At 41.5% G+C, this 19,721-nt stretch overlaps 1 protein-coding gene across 8 annotated transcripts in view; it reads right to left on the bottom strand.

Annotated features, from left to right (window-relative positions):
• Nucleotides 1-19,721, bottom strand: part of GLI3 (GLI family zinc finger 3) — a 476,769-nt gene that overhangs the window by 284,390 nt on the left and 172,658 nt on the right. For 6 of the 8 annotated variants that reach the window (XM_044454104.1, XM_044454087.1, XM_044454105.1 and 3 more), the window contains one exon: nt 19,023-19,397. The exons of the other annotated variants lie outside the window; for them this stretch is intronic. The gene's annotated coding sequence lies outside the window, so the exon portion shown is untranslated. The remainder of the gene's footprint in view (nt 1-19,022; nt 19,398-19,721) is intronic. 8 annotated transcript variants of the gene reach the window in all.

Genomic DNA, 19,721 nt, shown 5'->3' with positions numbered 1-19,721 from the left:
AATGATGAAGATTATACTACTGTTTTCACTTTTTATTTGAAATGTATGGTCACTATTATCTCCCCAATATACTTCTTTCTTTCAGTGAGTACTACATGTGCATATTTAAATCCTGCTTTCAAATACTGAAAAGCTAGTTTCTAAAGTTATTACCGTGCCTGCATATACAGTACATAAGAATGATAACCACAGCCAAGAGGGGAAAAAACCACACAGCCCTGAACTTTCATAGGTAAAACACAGGGATAAACATTCCTCCATGAAAGCAAACAGTCATGGTCTTTTTCCATTCAACCATGCCTGATTCTTTTGCAATTTTCCCGCAGGCTTGATCCCATTCAACAAATTAATCTGAGCCCCACTTTCAAACTAATCCCTCTCAGGCCAGCAACCTGCTTGCAGGTGCATCTCTGCTTTTCAAAACATTAAAATGCAAGCTTGCACCAACTTAGTTAAATTGGAACCATGATGTGAACAAGTTGTTGGTACATGCCCACTCAGAAGTAAAAAAAAATCCTTGGGATGAACACAATGATAAAATATATTAAAATATTCTTCATTACATCAGTAACATCGATAGCTGGTGTGGTACACTGGTTGGAGTCCTGGGATAGGACTTGGGAGATTTGGTTTCTACTCCCTATTCTGCCATGAAACCCACTGGATATCTTTGGGTCAAACACCAACTGTTAGCCTAGCCTACCTCCCAGGTGGAACATAAATGAAATGTAAGAATAATCATTGGTGTAACTTCACTTGAGGCGCTCCCCTCATTACGCACCTATACATTGGACTTTCATGAATCCCAAACTTTTGGCTGACCATAGTAGCCAGCTAAAAATCTGTGCTCATCAAATACTGAGGGACATGAGGTCTAGTGTGTGACATTTCTTTGAACTTTGGAATTGCTCCAAGTGCCTCAGGCATACCATGGGATCAGCTCATTCCTGTCCTTGGCCCCAAGGTAGAAAGGAAAGGGAAATGAAGGCTCACTCTCTCACTATCCCTGGTATTACATTTTGCTAATTTCCATGTCTCCAGTGTTTGGCACAAGCTCAGGGCAGAGCACACTCATCTCCAGAGGACAAAGGCTCTCACCAGACTGAAATATACAGTGTAACCTCCCTGGATTTTTTTTTATTTTTTTGCTAGAAGGTGTTATATAAACATTCACAAAATACACAAACCACAAATGCATGCCTTTGGAACAGTTTCATTTCTTGGAGTCAAACCTTGAAGACAATGAAAACTTGACTCATATAGACTAACCCTTTCCTTCTAGGAAAAAAGGAAAACCATGAGACATAATTCACAGGAGTAAACATCTTTCCTGACTTCATTCTCATGACATTACAATACTCAGGTGACTAGTATACCACCCGGAACTGGCAAAGTGCTGTAACACCTGACCTAGCTTGTAACCTACAATACTAAACACTGCTGTAGCCAAGACAATCTGGTGATGAGGCAGCAATCCCAAGACACAATCCAAACAAAAAGGTGCTTTTGGGTCATTAACAAAAACCAGTCCAGGAACTGCCATTCAGCCTGTTCTGTATCATCTGAAACATCATGTCTGCAACTGAGTGCTTCTGAACTATCCTGGATGTTGACAGCACTGCTTTGGGACAGCTCAGGCTGATGCACCACCTGCCTGGAGACGGCAGGTTCAGCTACTGCCACCTATTCAGGCCAGAGTACTGCAACGCACTGTACACCAGACTGCCTTTGTAGAGTACTTGGAAACAGCTCGTGCAAGATGCTCCTGCCAAGGTGATGTAAGAAATGCAAGACCCAAAGCAATCTGCTCTGGTATGATTCCATCTACATTGTCTCTCAATTTATTCCTAATCCAACTGAAAGAGTTGCCTAGAACTTTTACAACCCTAAATAGTTTCGGGTTGAGGTATCTAATGGACTGCTTACTTCCATGTGATCCTGTCCATTCATTAAGATCTACAAGACAGGTTCTGTGTCCCATCTCCATCTGAGGGGAGTTTATTGAGAAAATGTGGCAAGGTGTTTTCAATTTTTACATTCAGACTAAGCTAAGCCCATCTTGCCTGATTCGTAAGAGTTAAGACCATCCTATTTTACGTAGGTTTCAAGACTGGATGATCTGTTTCACTGATAGGAGTTAATACTGAGTTGTATGCCACTTTGAATGCTGCCTATGTTGGGGAGGTGGGGTTAACATGCAATTTTTGCTACTTATATAAGCCACTTTCCAGACATTTTTACAGCAGATGCTTATTACACCAGTTTTCTACCATATACAGTTCCTTGCTATTGAGGCAAGGCACAAACCCAAGTCAATAGAACTGCACATTTTCTGTAATTCCATGTTTACATTGGCACTGGGCACAACATTTAGACTTTTGAGCTTTAATTTTAAAAGAATACAGAAGTATATGGTCCTTAAGGCCTCAAAATCGCAATATCCATTGCTTTTTTCTGCACTAGTTATTAATGCACACATAAGTTCCTAATGTTATCAGTTCAGACTATGCCACCTGGTACCTCTGCTACACAAATGCAAGTGCAATGAAGGACAAAAATCTTGTGATACCCTCAGTATACAGGAAAAGTGAGCTGTGTGAACCTGCCAAGAGTGAGGAACAGCAGCGATGAGCTTGACCAGAAGTATTCTGAAATCTGGAATGCACAAAAATGTGAGCAAGCTGGTTGGCCTCCAAGCCTATACCAAATCCAGTTCCTAGCAAGCTTACAAGGTTTTCAAAGTACTGTACAGTGGTACCTCAGCTGACGAATGCCTCAGTTTACAACCAAATCGGGTCGCAAACAAAAATTTCTGAAAAATTTTGCTTCAGGTCACAAACTCCACATCAGGTGACGATCATAATCACACCCTTCTCTCCCCGAGCATGCCCGCGATTGCACTCATCTCCTCCCCAAGCGCAGGGAACACGGGCACAATCATGGTCGTGCTGAGGGGGAGATGGCCGCACTCGTGCTCGGGGGGCGGGGGGGAGATGGCCACGATCTTTGTTGTCACTTTGCTTCAAATTTTTGTGATAAAAAAAAATAAAATAGTTACAGAACAGATTAACCTTATTTACATTGGACCTTATGGGGAAATCTGACTTGGCTCACAACCAATTTGGGTCACGACCAGAGTCCTGGAAGGAATTAAGTTTGTGAGCCAAGGTACCACTGTGATTCTTCACTAAGGACAGGTATTTGCAGCAGCCAGGAATGCCTTCTGCCAACTTTAGTTGGTAGGCCAGCTGCAATTCTATCTAGAGAAATCAGGCCTACCCTCAGTTATGGTTGTCCTAGAGGATGGTCATATCTGGGATTGCCTTTGAAGATGACTCAGAAACTTCTACTGGTTCTGAATGCAGCTGCTGTTAGGGCTAGACAGTTGCCTCATATTACACCAACTATCAGCTGCACTGGCTGCTAGTGCATTTGAAACTAGCACCAGTTGTCAGTGATACACCTTCCTTTTCTTTCTGATGCCAACTATTCAATGTCTATTTGCTTGCATGTACCTTCTTTCTGAAAAAAGCTATTTGTTTTACTGGTGAGTTTTGCCTTCTTCTTATGAGCTGTTTTATATTTTGTATTTCACTATGAGTTGGATTCAGATTTAGGTGTGTGCAACTAGACAGGCAGAAGCAGACTTCCCCTGCTACACAGAAGCCTGTCCAGCTCACTGAAAATACAGTGGTACCTTGGCTCACGAATGCCTCAGTTCGTGACCAAATCGGATCGCAAACAAAAATTTACGAAACATTTTTACTCAGGTCGCAAACTCCGCCTAAGGTGACGAGCCCGATCGTGCCCATCTCCCCTCCTCCCCCGAGCATGCCCGCGATTGCGCCCATCTATGGCAGCGATCTGGGTTGCGCTCGTGCAGGGAACGTGGGCGCGATCACAGTTGTGCTGGGGTGGGGGGGAATGGCTGCAGTCTTTGTTGTTCTTTGTCACTTTGCTTCAATTGTGATTAAAAAAAATAGTTACAGAATGGATCAACCTTATTTACATTGAACCTTATGGGGAAATCTGACTTGGCTCACGACCAATTTGGGTCACGACCAGAGTTCTGGAACGGATTCAGTTTGTGAGCCAAGGTACCACTGTAGGAGGTGCAAAACGCTCTTAGTTTTTTCCTTCTAAAATATCAACGGTTTTCTGCATCTGTTGCTTTATTGTCTTTGCTCTTTTAACTGATTGCCTTCTTTCAAATTCCTATCCCCATTTCTATTTGATGCTGCCAGAACTGTATTCCATTCATTAACAAGTGGTTTGCATCCACTGAGAAGAGCTGTCTGAAGTAACAGTGTCGCAGCATTCATCATCATTACATCAGCAGTAGGGAAAGTTTATGCTGATTGCTATCAGCATCCAGAGTGCCCTGATCAGTGTGCAAGCAAACACAGGACGTTTAATTTTTTAAGAAATGACTCTGGGTATTTGGGGTGTTCATATGCGCTGCTTTGATCCGCGCTACTGGAGGCAATCTTTGGGGATCTATCGCAACAGCGCAAAAGCGTGTAAAAGTGAACAACGCAAGGGGTAGCATGTAGAACAATCAGAAAATTAGTTTCTTTCAAGAATAAAGGGCCTTTTATCAATCGTATCAAAATCTGTTATTCCAATTCTTGGAAATAAAGGATAAAGAAAGCTCCATCTTGGTCAGATCCATTCAAAATATACACAAGACAATTTAATATGAGAGCTATTTTATTGAGATGCATACAAGCTTGTGTTGGGCATGCTAACAACCCAAAGTCCTCAGAAATGTTTAGCAAAGATTCAAGCAAATCTATAGTGACAATTTCCTGAGAGCCAAAGGCTTGTTCATAAAACACGGCATACTTTTAAAGTCTTTTAACTCCGTGCTACCTTACCTACCACTTGGGCAAAAACTCCCCCCCCCCACAAGGAAAAAAATGTTTCTTGCATCCATCCATCTATTCTGTGAATACAACACAGGCACACACAAATATGTGCACACACACACGCACTCCCCCAAAGGCGTACCAAGTATAAGAAAACCCACAAGATCGTAAGTAACACTCTCACCTTGCTGCTGCCACTGACAGAATCTCTGTTGGTGCTCAAGGATATTTGCAGCAACCATCAACAGTTCATCATAGCTAATATAATAACCACCACATCATCATCATCATCCTCCTCCTCCCCACAAAAATCGAACAAATGTGTTCATTTCATGATGCTGCTGTCTTTTTCAAGTGTGCTTTTGCTGCTCTTCAGTTTGTGCAGTCTTTCTTGGTCAATTTCCTTGTAAGTTTCAGCTGCCAAAGGGAACTGCAAAATAATTAACATATATGGAAACCGACAAGACAAAACTGCATATAAGCTAATTTGTGCACTGTTCCAGGATCCCATCACCAAGTTGGCAACTGAAAAGCATGGAAAAAGAGGGGAAAGCAGCAAATGTCAGTATCTGCCACTTAGCGATGAAATCCTTCAGATTCTAAATGCTGAACTGACTCTTCTCAGAGACATCCACATTGCTCCTAGTGTCCAACTACTCCAGAAAAGGAAAATATTAACTCCCCAACTTTTCACAGCTCCTTTTCATAGTATTTACTATTGCAATTACTGCCATGCCCTGCCAGTTCTATTAAAACAAACAAACAAACAGAAATTTATGCTGGAAAGTAAATAGAGGGGAAATTTGTACCAATGTATGGACTAGGAATTAAAAGGCAGATATTTTTGACTATCTGTGGTAATTGCTCCATTACTGCAATTGCACAAATTTCCCTCCATTGACTTCCTAGTAATTACATTTCTGTGTATTGCCCAGTCCAATAAATTACACAAATATTCCTAGCAACTTTTTTTAACAACAACAACCCCTTAAGGGTGGCAAAACAGGAAAGAGTAGCTGGGGTGGCAGCGGCAGCAACATTTGCACCTTTCTCTAGGGGGCCCCATTCACCCCTTTCCACTGAGCTGCCTCATGGAGGGTTTTTTATTATTTATTTTTAGAACTCCAAAGGAACTGTAGTAACTGAAGCAGCAAGTGCTGCAAAAAGACCCCCCAAAACTGGGGGAGCCAATAAGTTCTCCTTCTGGAGAAAGCTGGAAACCCAACAGGTAGAAGGCACTGAGAATGTTTATTCAGTTCCTGAAATAGAGCATTGCATTGCTAAGTGGGACATACTCCATTTTCCTGCTCCACACCAAAACTTCTGACTGATGAGTCAGCAATTGCTCCTGACAACTCTGTATAAGTTAACCAATATGCAGCCTCTCCCTGTCAGTTTTTATGCCTACCTAACTCTACTTTGACAACTGGAACATCAGAGGAAATTGACTACACAGGCCTACACATATCTGACCACTGTAAGAGTGCATGTGTGCATTTGCAAGAGACAAAAAATAATAACAATACTGCAAACACATTTACAAAATTTATAAAGGTGATCTTTTTTAATGCAACCCCAATTGCTATTTTTGAGGATCTGGGTGGAAGCCAGCAGTCACCAAAAAGAATTAACAATGGCAGCTGGAAAGGGAAGACAAAATAGGTTTGCCACAAAGGATACTGAGATACAGAGTGAAGGACTAAGTCAGGAGCCCTCAAAATTTTTAAACAAGGGGCCAGTTCACTGTCCCTCAGACTGTTGGGGGGCCGGACTATAGTTTGAAAAAATATGAACAAATTCCTATGCACACTGCACATTAAAAATAATTAAAATTAAAATTAAGTAAAAATTAGCTAAAATTTAAAAAAGTAAGTAAAAAATTAAAAAATGTTTGCTCTGCTTGCTCGGCCTACAGCAGAAGCCCAAGATGATGCTGCGCTGCCCACTGAAAGAGAGAGCATGACACAAGGGGGGGGGCCATGAGGGTGCACTTGCCTCGGTTGAGGCTTTCCCGGCTCCTTGCCACTGCCCCGCTTCCAAGCCGGAGGAAGGTCCCTTCACAGGCACTCCCCCAGCTGCGGGAGTGGGAGGCTGGAGAGGTGGGTGTGGGACGGGTCCCCCAGCCGGGAGAGGGCCGTGAGGAGGGAGGTAATGGCTACTTTCCGAGGGGAGGCGAGGGACAGGGCCACAGCTGGCTCAGCAGGGGGAAGAACCATGGCAGCCACCCAATAGTGGCAGCGGCTTGGCCGGAGAAGGCCACGGCAGAGGCGTGGGAGCCATGGCCCTGCTCCCGCTTCACCTTGGCCCGTCTGCCCCCGGGCTCGGCGAGGTGGCCGCAGCTTGACCCACAGCCCGGGGACATAGCTCACAGAGTTAAAAATAGATTTCAAAAGTTATTTTTCTTATCTTCTATCTTTTTTTTAGTGTCTTCATCTCCCTCTATCTTCCCACCACCCTCCTTTCTTCTGTATTCCCACTCTGTATTCAGAGCCAACACATGCGTGTACTATAGGGAAGAGCTGGCGCACACACAGTTGAAGAGAGCTGTTACAATTTGGCACATGCGCCAGCTCTCTGCTAGTCTCTGAAACTGAAAGACTTGCAGAGAATGCCTGTGCTGACTCAGAGCTTTCGGACTCATTCGGAGAGCATTTTTTCCAAGCAAATCCAAAAGCTCTGAGGCGGCCAGGTAAAGGATCATGGTGGGCCGCATCCGGCCCACGGGCCATAGTTTGAGGATCCATGAACTAACAGGTAAGAAGTGGGAGACAAGCCACAATGAGCCTGATGAGCAAACAGTCCACACAGCACACCTTACTCACAGAGCACTTTAGCATGTGCAAATGTAGTAGTTGTGTAAATGTGGCCACAGAATAGTACTTTATTCTACAGACGCAAACAAGCAGGGAACTGCCTTATCCTGGCCTTGCTCGTGCAAAACAACAACTTATTTGTTTTAACCCTGATTTTTCATGAATGAGCAAGCATGCTTAGTTCATGCTGCTCAGTCACTTCCACTTTGAGTGGAAGCAGCTGAACAGATCGGGGTACCCCACTTGCAATGACAAGTAGACCAGGAACTCCAGAGCCAGAGTTCCTGATTTGAATATCATGATTAACAACCCAAAGAAGGGGCATTCCCAGCTTGGTAGCAAGGAAATGATTGGACACTATCATATCCGTTATCCAGATTTTGCTTGAAGTCTTGAAGTGATATATACACTAGGTTACCAGGTTACCAAGTCAGGCCATTGCTCCATCCAATCTAATGTTACCTATTCCAAATTATGCTGGCTCTGCAAGGTTCCAGGTAAAGCTCCTTCGCAACCCCTGTTTATGCAGAGAGGATAAACATCAGTCTCTGAATCTTCTAAAGTAAGCCACCTGGATTAGAACCAGGGAGAGCTGGGTTCAAACTCGAGCTCACTCGCTAACCTGGAGCCAGGCATTACTTCTTAGCCTTATATAGGTGTTGTGAAGATAAAATGGAGAGTGGAGAAATGCCACCTTAAGCTCCTTAGAGGAAGAATGGAACAAAAATGTAGCAAATGAATCCCTGCAAAGCATGTACTCTGCTACTGAGCTAAGAAGCCATCCCCAAGCATATCTGAGAATATTACATGTCAACTAAAGCTCTCATTCGTTGTTTTCACAAGCTGTCATAATTTTTCTAATCCTCTTCCTTGTTGTACGTTTTATTTTCTGTGCTATCCCTAGACTTAACACCAACCTAACACTTTTCCTCCACAGGAATGATTCTTGTCAACTCTACTCAATGGATCTTCCCCCCAGAACGAACTCTACTTCCAACAAAGCATTGTTTATTAGGCATTGCTTCATGGGATGCAAATTTTTGTTCTGCACTCCTACAGGAGAAAAATCTTATACATATGTTATATTTCAAGGGATTACTTAAACACAGAAGGAATGACTGCAACCAGTACAGGCATAATACAGGTTCAGTAATCAAGGAGCTATAGTTGATGGCATCCCCATTTTTAGGGTACGTTCTGTGGTAAGCTTGACTTTGCCTCCAAGTGCAACACTGAAAAGCAGGTTCAAATCCTCCTCACACATGAACTAAAGTCCAAGTAATAACTGTCTAAGTACTTTCAGTAACCTAGAATAAGAATTGCTTATCTCAGTGTCTTTGAGAATAATGTTAGCATTATGAAACTCATGTGTTGGCAACATTCAAGGAGGTCACATAAAGAAAACTTTATCTTAGTGCCCTTGATCAATTAATGAGTATACATATTAAAATTCTTGATTGTGCTTAATAAATTCTCCATAATTAAAGAAGCTTGCGTGAGAGAGAGAGAGAGAGAGAGAGAGAGAGAGAGAGAGAGAGAGAGAGAGAATACCACTAGGTCTGCTTTTGCTGTCATGCCCTACTGTCATAAATGTGTATTTTGAGTACATGCACAAGCTTGTGCCTATGTCTAGACCACAGTGAGAAAGGCAACACTATACTAATCCTGATCTTCATGGCAATTCATATGATACAATCATAGGTAGCTTCTAATTTTATTTTGATGCACTTTATAAAATGCCACCAATGATGTGATTCAGTGCCATTTTTAGTAGAAAGATATAAATTAAATAAATAATAACTGATGTTGAAATAGTCATGAATAGCTAATATCTCATACGGCGTGAGTTCAACATTTCTTTTTATATGTTAATTTGGATAGCATTTTTCCATCATGTATAAGCCAAGATTTCAAAAGCTTGCCAATCCATAATGGGTAAATCTAGGTCCAGCAACACAGGATCCAGAGTAAAGCTAATTAGAAAAAGCAATTACAACTATCAATCTCAAGATTAGGAAACTAGAGTGAAGGAAATAATTCAATGAAGTACCATGAACAATTGATCAAATGTAAAGGGAATAGCTCTACCACCACAAAAACATGATCTTTACCTGGTTATTTGCAAACTGAATTACAATGAATTAACACGCGAATGCTATCTTGCAAAGAAGCCCTCCTACCTACACATTCAGGAGCTCAAAGGGAAGAGGAACTTTTTTAGACCTTCCTGACTTGGCGGTCTGGTAGCAGAACTTCTTGATTTAGTGCCTAGTAGCAGGCAAACTGACAAGTGGCTATTTACAAGTTTGATACAGTTCTTCAATTGCTCCAAGCCAGAAGAAATCAGCATCTACTTTTGAAGAGGTCCTGTTGTCAGGTTCTATATTCTACTCTGCACCTCTATGTTTGTTCATAGATTGCATTTACTCTACATCTACAGCATCAGAATTGAACAACAAATATCAGCTAGCTAGCTAATTGGAATTTTGCCTTAGTATTTCAAGAGTTGCACTAAAATAAAATAGTATGACAGCTTCTTTGACCCAGGTCTCTAATTTTTCCTAGTTGTTAACCAGCATAAGGGATGCAGAGTAAAGACTGAAGGAACTTTTCCAAAAACTCAATTGTTATTATTGAAAAACATCTGGAATGTTTTAAACATAGCTTGGATTGTTTACTGAGGCTATTTTAATGTTTATTATGTATCCCTGGGGACCCAGATAGGGCAGAAAGGCAATTTATAAATATTTTAGTTTTTTTTAAAAAGCACCAATTTCAGGGCTGGACCAATGCCAGGTATTTGGTCATGTGGTTATCTAAAATTCTGGTGCAGGCATCAGAAATTTAGAATTTACAAATCCGTAGATGACATCTAGGAAAAAAATTCCCAGTCTTGATAGCTCCCTTCTTAAGCAAACAAACGGCTTCCACTGAGCTGATCATACATCAGATGAAGTAGTAAGTATCAATAAGTAAAATTTAAAATCCATTTGAAAACTTGCATCCTAATGCTATGTACAACTGCTTGCATGAAAACGTGTTCTAAGAATAAGATGTATCAGAGTTATCTGTAATATCTTAAATGTTCTGTTCATAAAAGATTACAGAGCAAGATCAGCTCCAGAAATAACAGGCCTAACTTGAATTGAATATACTTTTAAACATCTTATGGCTTCCTTTTGAATTCCTTCTTCCACCCCACAGCTCCTTTAACTGCATTCAAGTAAACAGGAGTGCAGGGCAATTATCCATGAATTTGTAAATGTGGTATCTAACCATATATGTAGAACAGCTATTTACTTTTCTCATATGTTATGTTTTGTTAAGATACCATGCCACCCCCCCCCCCCCGGTTTTCTCTCATCTAGATCACTGGATGTCACCTGAAGAAACTCATCCAAAGCTATCCAGTTTGAGTATGTTTATCAATTCCATTAGGAGAGGAGAGGAGAGGAGAGGAGAGGAGAGGAGAGGAGGAAATCCATAAGCATTTACGTAGAAAGGAAAATGCCCACCCTGTATTTTAGTAGGCAAAATCATGGATGAACTACATTTTAATTTCTACATAATAACCACTCTTTTCCACTGTGAAATATAACCTAGTGCTAAGCATGGGGCAAGAAAAAATGCAGAAACCTTTTCAGGATCAATAGTCCATACTGCATGTATGGAGTTTGTCTACTCCTGCCCTTTTATAATTTTGGTCATTCTAAAGGAAAGAAATATGTTCGGAAGGGGACTATCAGCATCTCTTGTGGTGCTGACAAGCAGTCTTAGCTTCCCCAGCTGAATATGTTACTAGTGTTATAAATTCTTGTGGCAAGTTTTTTGAATCAAAGGGGTAGTGGTAAGAGAAGTATCTCCTGTCACTACAACAGTTTAATAAACAAACTACAAACAACATCAGTGGTTCTGGATCCGGGTCCTGGTTTCATTTCTTTACCAAACAAAATATAACCATACCTATTAGCTGCCGCTTCCTTTTATTGTTAAGTATTGAACCTAAATAATTTCTTGTGCCATAGTTTCCATTCTCACTGAAGCATTGCTATATGGCCTCAATCCCAATTACATAGAAATTTAAATCTATCATTGTCACCCAAGAGAGCTCAATGAAGAATATATTTAACACACAATAGTCTCTGACACACAGCTGCGACATGACTTTCATTTAGCTTATGTAAATCACAGACTCCTGCATCCCACCTTTATCAAACCAAGTGTTAAGCAAGATCACAGAGCCATAGGGTTCAACTCCTGGAATTCTGCTTTGCCTGCTCACTGTATTTTGTTTAAAGATGGAACATGCTCTCACATTCTAAGCAAAGCCAGATGTTTTTCACCTTTCCAGTAAAGAGCATGACAAACTTTATACACCAAGAATAACTTCAATTGTAAAAATATAAGTCATTCCCTTCCAGCATTGAAACTTCATTTCAGGCTTTACACTTGATTTGCTGTAAAACAGGTATTAGAACAATTTTACAGGATAGGTGGAGGAAAGTGTATTTTGTTTTTGCACTGCTGCAATAAAGGATAAGAAGTGACAGGAGAACTACTCTGATTTTCTACAGTGGAAATTATCTTCAAATTCTTTCTTCAAGAATCACAAAACTCTCTCTACTCATTCTAAGAATAAACATTTTCAGAGACTCTTATAAAGTTGGAAAAAGTCAAGCCATGCCACACTTAGCCACATAGCCAAGCTAATTATTGACCAAGTTAGGATGCATAGGATCCAATTTTTTTTACTGATGTAAAGATTTTTCCAATCTTTTTACTGATGTAATCTTTTTACTCTGAATTAAATCTTGCAGATTTCAGTGGATTAACTTTCAAGCAAAGACACAGAGGGCTACAATCTTCAGCACAATTCTGAAATTGTCTCAGTGTATCAGATGTGACTTACTTTTGAGTAAAATGCACTGTACTAGAGAGCACCTACTGAGAAACTGTAGGTTTGATACTACTGTTTTAATTAACTTGGAACACAAGCAATCACACAATAATAATGTATTAAGCTATAATGAAACTTAACAAAAAAAAAACCCCAAATTAGTATAGCATGCCACATTTTAGCAATCCCCTTGCAGCTTAGGGTTAGTGAAATGCCTATGTCCTATTCCTACCATAACAAACTCACCGGATGAAGCCAACAAAGTTCCTAAGGAAAACCCCAACCCTTCCCACCTCTCCACACACGCGCGCACACACACTCCTCCAATCTTCTGCAATCTCTGCAGAAGGCAGACTTCGAAAGAAAGCAGGAGCTTGGAGACTGAGCTGGAAGGCAGGGAGGAGACTTACCTCGAAACCTAGCCAAGCGGAAATCAGAGCAGTAATTCTACAAGTCGGCCGAGTACACTTTGAGAGCTACAGTGGTGTGAAGAAGTGCTAGGCAGCTATGCCTGAAGGCATCGCTAATACACTGATGACTAATGACTGGGCCAGGAAGACAATGAATTTGGGGGCTGAAAACTAAGAGAAACCATGCAGTACCTTGACAAATGGGCTTTCACAATTTCATTCACTGAATAACCTTTAAGCACAAAATTGGCTCAACTTCCCTTGGGAATTACTTGACACATGTTGTTGAGCAATGATATAGGTATTTTCCTAGTTTTAACAAACCACTTTTACACTAAATACATAAACATCATTGCAAAGAATGAAACCTGGAAGTTAACTGTTCAGCAGCTATGGGCAAACAAGAATGCAAACCTGAACAGACAGACAAAATTGCTCTTCCTTATGGGGGATAGATAAATATTCCTGATTTCATACTGTGGAAACAACTTCAATTTACTTTTTCTTCTGGTGGTAGTGATCCTTTTTTTTTTAAACAAGGAGGGGGGAGACAATTTGCATTTTTCAAGACTGATTATACAACCACTGAATAACAAATAGAGATGAAATGCTAAAAATCCAACAAAATAAGGTTCATTTTCTGATGGACTAATCACCATAATCAAATAAATCAACTTCTGTGTAAAAACTTTACAATGCTATGCACAATCACTGCTCACCAAGGCCCAAAGACAACAGCATCGCCCTGCTAACGGAATGCTTTTGTTGTTGCTGCTGCTGCTGCTTCATCAATGTAAATAGCCTTCCAATTTAAAAATAACAATGTGAGCTATTTTTACAGACAAAATAAAATATCTGAAGTGTCTCTAAATTAACAAGAGCCACTTAGCCCAGACAGCATTGCCTTTAGCAGCTCCTAAAAAACTTCAGAAAAAAGGAGATCTTAAAACAGGAAACTTAGCAAGCTCATAAAACTGTTGTTGGAGCCAGGAACACATAGCATATTTAATCTGCAAACTGTGAGAGAGTCTACAATGATTTCAGCAAGATCTGAGACATGCCCTCAAGGTTTGCTGGGATCTGGGATTAGGGAGTTGATAAGAACCTCAACTGCCCATGGACATGTTTTTCTTCTGCAGTTAAACACAAATGCAGAGAGACGTTTGACTGCTGCTTGGCGTTACTGCTCAAGTTATATAAAAGCTTTGCAGCTCCTTTTGCTGTCAATATATCAAAGTTGAAAAAAATCATCAAAGTGTGAAATTTCATTTAAAGTCTTTGCCAGTCTACAGCTCTATTTCACAGACCTATCAAATAAAAGTAAAGATGAGGAAAATACACAGAGAGAACTTGAAAAAAGTTTTACAGTGTGTTCCCATTTTTGTTGTTTATCTCTTTTTTATTTGTGCGTGTGTGAGAGAGAGAGAGAGAACCAGAACAAATCCATTACTATGTAGAGAGGCAACAGAACAGGGAGGGTAAAGGAAGAAGGCTGAAGGTAGCTGTTTTAAAAACACTTGCACTGAAAGTATTCTTGAAATCATTATTAGAGCTGAGCCTTTTGTAAAAACAACTCGACAAGATTCCCAGGGTGATTTTAGCATTTTCATTCCTTACTGCAGCTGATCAAACAAAATATGGCTTGTGTTCATCAAAACAAATCAAATAAACTGCAGAATATGAGGGCCAGTCATAGGAAAGCCTTCTTCAAAGTATATCCTTAGATCAGAGGATTTACTAGAGCTGCATAGAGTAGACAACTCTGACTTTTGAGATAATCGACTATAGTCTAAAAGCATTAACATTCCATTACTAAGGTCTTCCTGAGGATTTCATGACTCATTGATTCAGTCTTGCTTCAAGTCTCCTTCTTCTTAGTACATTACTGTCTCCTCATGCTGGAGTGCATGCAACAATGGCCATTAAACTGTTTCCTTTCATAATTCTCCAGCCTCCCCCTTACTAGAACGGATCCCCATGTTTAATAAGCATCAGATGATTTACTCAGAGGGGAAATGTAGAAAAGTTTTCTGAAATGTCTTCAAACATCAAATAAACACTTTTGAGAGTGCAGAATAAGCCTGTGATGTGTGCAAGTAATTACAAGTGATTTCAAGAAAGAATTGTAAAATAACATTACTCTTAAAAGGAACATGAACAGATAAGTGGTAAGTAAACCAAAAAAAGTTATCCTTACTCCACTGGAATAATTTGGAAATCAGCCAAAATACTTTAAACTTTTCAGCATTTGAAGCAAGTGTTGCAACTGATTTGCTAGCAACAGAAGTCAAGTTTGATCAAACATCTTGCAGAGAGAAAATGCTCTTTATACAAACATCTAAAATTGAAATTACTTAAGAAAATAATACAAGGTGGTTAGAACATAACCATGAATCACTTTCATTTCAGAAGATGTGACTTTTCTACAGAGTTCTACTTGGTGGCTATTATACAAGTTCTGCATAATTTTTGTTGAGATGGTGCATGCAGTATCTTCTTTGGTTTCGTATTTCTTAGAGTTTGCTGCAGCAAACAATGCCATGCTGATGAGCATGTGCAGTGATGTGACTTCAATTATGCACATGCAAACGCACCCTGAATAAAGTGCTACTTACTAGCTTTAATTTTCTTTCTTTTAAAAATTACATCTGTTAACCCATTGTCTTTGTTTAATTCAGCAGATTCCCATCATTCTGATCTTAAACATAATTATTTCAAAGAAAATTATATTTCACTAATTTCATTGGAACTTATTTTCTGGTTAGTGTGTCTCAGAAACACGGTCCAGTTATCTTATAAGCTATAATCTTCACACACACTTTTTCCATCTATAGTAAGTCCCACTGATCTCAGTAGGACTTACTTTTGAGCAAACATGAACAGAATGGAAGCTGTAATATTTGACAAAAAGTAGCAGCCTCCTTACAGTTAATTAAAGATTATACATGTTTATTTTAAATTAGGCTGCAAGAACCAACCAAAAGTCATTTAACAGTATGCTGCAAGCAATTTCTCATAGGTAATTTAAAAAATTTCTTTATGTAGTTTACATTAAGCTAATCATGGTTAGTTTTTATAGGCAACCTCGACTCAGCTCAAGTAAAGTGTTAAGTATTTCACAAATCTTCAGAATTCTTTACATTTTATACATTGCAGTCTTCTCTCAAAATAAACTTTGAGATATGCAACTAATAAACTGTCAGATCCCAATTAATGTTTAATAAAGAGCCTAAAGGAAACAATTATAGGTATCAATCACCAAGGCACCTTTTCAAATTAAGAATGTAACCACATAAATATTCCAAACAGCTAAAGGGTACTTATAGTGGATTTCAGCCTGTAACTGGGCAGTCCTTTCTCTCCTTTCTACTCTAAGCCCTTAAAAAAGGAGGGGAAAAGCAAAGCTTGGTTCTTCCTTGAGAGTTCAGTGGATCCAAATAGGTTCTTCTGTTGGTGCTTTGCCATAATGTGGATACTTAAAAAAAAGAAGCAGCAGCAAGAGAGACAAGTCTAAAAAATGTGTTCTAAAAAAAATTGGTAATTTAATGAACCATATATTTTAAAAGATGTGGGAACAGCTCCATTTTCTGTGACCCATGGAAATGAAATTCAAATAGCAGGCGCAAAGATCAGAATGAATCAGGCCTGATTTTTTTTCTTTTTTGTTCAAGTTTAGTGACCACAGAAAAAGAAGTGGGTTATCATGGTATGGCATAATAACCCTTGCTGAACTGATTAATAGGTCATTTACATATTGACTTGCAAAAAGTGGTGAGCCACCTATATCTTGGGTTTGAAAAAAGGTTCCGTTAGGCTAGGTTGTGAACGGCCCATCATTTCAAACTGAAGTGGCAGCTGGAAAATGTGGAACAGCTGGCAAAGAGCAGGGATAAAATGTTTTACATAAATATCTCTACATATAAACTGGCAGAAGGCCACAAACACCAGACCCAAAGGATGGGATCAACACGATACACCAGAGGATTCAAATAATTGGGGGCAAGAGGGGTAGCTTTTTACCTTTATTCCACGTGGTGTTTGCAGCAGACAATACCCAATTGGCAGCCTCTCAGTTAGAAAAGCTGCAACTGTGAACAACCCAAACTCACCAAGGGCTACACTAACACAAAAAAACAAATACTTTCCTGGAGCCTTTTAAGGTTCTTTTGATGTGCGTATTTGTCCAAGAGTCTAATCCAAATTGCTTTGTCTGCAACTATTTACTCTGCCTCTCACTCTCTTTCCAAGTTTGAGAAAGTTAACTGTTGGGTGCGATTCATACAGCTTTCCAGTCATGCAGTCCTCACCATCCAGAGAATGCAGTTTGGAAGAGGGAGCCAAACACCAAGGGAAATCTGAACAGAAAAACACTCCTATTCAAGGAACTTTTGATTTGCAGCTTGCCAAAATATAAACCTCTCAGCTAACAACAGAAATACATCTGATGAAGTGGGCTCCTGCCCACAAAAGTTCATGTCAAAATCAACTAACCAACAACCTTGAGGCTGCCACAGGAATTTTCCCTCATTTTGCAAATGGCTAGTGGCATTAAAGTTTTTACAGTTAAATAAAGTTAAAGACAAAACTTCCAGTGTTTTGACCTAGGAACTTTGCCCTCATCTTCTTTTACCCCATCTCCCTTCCTCAATAGCTTTCAAGAAAATGAATCAAACTCAAAAGAAAAGAGACAGATTGAAAATGCATCCTTCCTTCTACTACAAATAATAGCAAAAGGTTGTATACAGTATCACATCCGATCACTTGCTTCCACCCTTCCAGATGTGGCAAACTTCCAGCCACCACAGAAACTGCTGGCAAGAAAATAAGTGCTATCCCCCCCCCACCCCGGACTTGGAAGAGGCCAAGCAGCTGCTGCAAGCCTGCAAAATTTGCAGTTCAACTGAACTGTGGGACGTTAAGCCTCCAAATCCTCTCTGACTGTAGCTGAGCAGACATTGCAAGTTGAGAGAAATAGCTGAACTAGGTGGTTAAATGTCCCGCACTTTTTTGCATTCTGCAACTAGATCCGACCCAATATGTTTACTCAGGAGCAAGTTCCATCGAGTTCGAGGGCATGGGACTGACTCCCCAGTAAGTGCAGGTAGGATCGCAGTCAAGGATTTCACTTCCAGAAGCGCTGCAAGCCACCTGAGGTCCTTAATTCTTCACCCTCTTGGCCTCCCCATCCTCTAAGAGATCAAGCACAGAGCAGACGCTCTCGTCCCTCCCTCCTGCAAAAACAAAAACAAAATCCACTCTGGCTCCTTTGCAAGCCCGGCGTGTTGCAAGTTAAACAAAGAACTTTTCTCTCTCACGCACACAGACACCCCCCAACGGACTACGTACCTCCTACTGCAGCCGGGACTTCTGCTGGGGTCCGAAGGCGCCCCAAACTTCCCATAGGAAAGGACCGGGGCCCCCACCCGTACGCCCGTGGCTGCACACAATGCGATCGCTGGCTCCTCAGCGGCCAACTCTTAACAGCACCGATCCCGGAGGATGAATGAAGGCATTTTGCTTCTGTTTTGGAGGGGGAGCGAGAGGGGAGGGCGCGATGGCAGAGGGAGGGGGAGGAGCAGGAGGGCTCGGGATGTGTATGTGTACGGGGGGGGGGGGGGTATCTTGTTTTATATTTCTGCCTTCCTTACATACAGAGAGCTCGCCCGCTCGTTCGCCCGCCCGCCCTCTCGGTTTGCGCGCGCGCGTGTCTGTCGATTCCTCTTTTCTCCACCAAGATCTTACATCAGTTCCAGGGATCCTGTAACCCGATCCCTTCTGACTCACTTAGCCCTGAGTGACATTTCTCTGATTCGGTTCAACAACAACTAGAAGAGAGCAAGGAAGGAAGGAATCGAGCAGTCTGATTTTGCAAATCAAAACTTGCACGCAAGAAAAAGGTTCGACCACAATCATTTCCTCCTCCTGGACCCTCAAAACGGCCGGGTCTGCGTTTGGTTTGCTTTTTCTTTTCTCCTTTTTCTCTCCCTTCTGGCTCCCTTTCAATCCATAGACAACATTCCACGCTCCTACTCACGTGTTCGAAAAGTTGCCCGTTCCGCTGCTTTCTCGGCCGCCTCCGCCTCCTCCCGTCCAAGTTTTACAGATGTTGCAGGGTTGTCCTGCTCCTCCGCCACCCTCTTTGCCTTTCTTCCTCCTCCTCCTCCTCGTCCTTTCTGTGCTTAGGGGTGGGGAGAAGATCTACCAGGCAGGAGCGAGCGAGCGAGCGCGCGCGATTTTGCTGGAGACCCCAGCGCGGTGCTCTCCCAACTTTATTCTCTGCGTGCCTCTCCACGTGGGGGGGGGGGCGCGGAGGCGAGGAAAAGGAATTTCTCCCCCCTGATACTTTTCTCGATCCTCTGCCTTGCTGCACGACTTGCAAGGAGCCCCCCACGCTCTCATTCGCTCGCATCTAAAAGCAAAAAAGGAAAGGAAAAGGCGGGAGGGTGGCTGCGAGCGGAATGGCGGGAATCCGAAAGTGACGAAGTGATGCACCCCCACCGCCGAGGGTTCTCACCCTGGGCATGGGAAGAGGGAGACGGGAGGGCTGGGGCAGCTCCGCACGGCACGCACACGCTTCCCTCTTGTTCCTCGGGCTTTGCCCGAGCAGCCACTCTTCCAGCTGGGAGGGAGGCAAGATGCCCCTCAGGTCAGACGTCCCGGATTTCCCTCGATTCCTCCCTCTCCTCACTTGAGGCTGCCCCGTCTTTGTCTCGGGAGCTCTCGTACACACGCA

This window comes from Varanus komodoensis, unplaced genomic scaffold (assembly GCF_004798865.1).
Source record: "Varanus komodoensis strain SLA01 unplaced genomic scaffold, ASM479886v1 scaffold10, whole genome shotgun sequence".
NCBI lineage: Eukaryota > Metazoa > Chordata > Lepidosauria > Squamata > Varanidae > Varanus > Varanus komodoensis.
The sequence above is the reverse complement of the archived record's forward strand: the minus strand, read 5'-3'. Positions and strand labels throughout refer to the sequence as shown.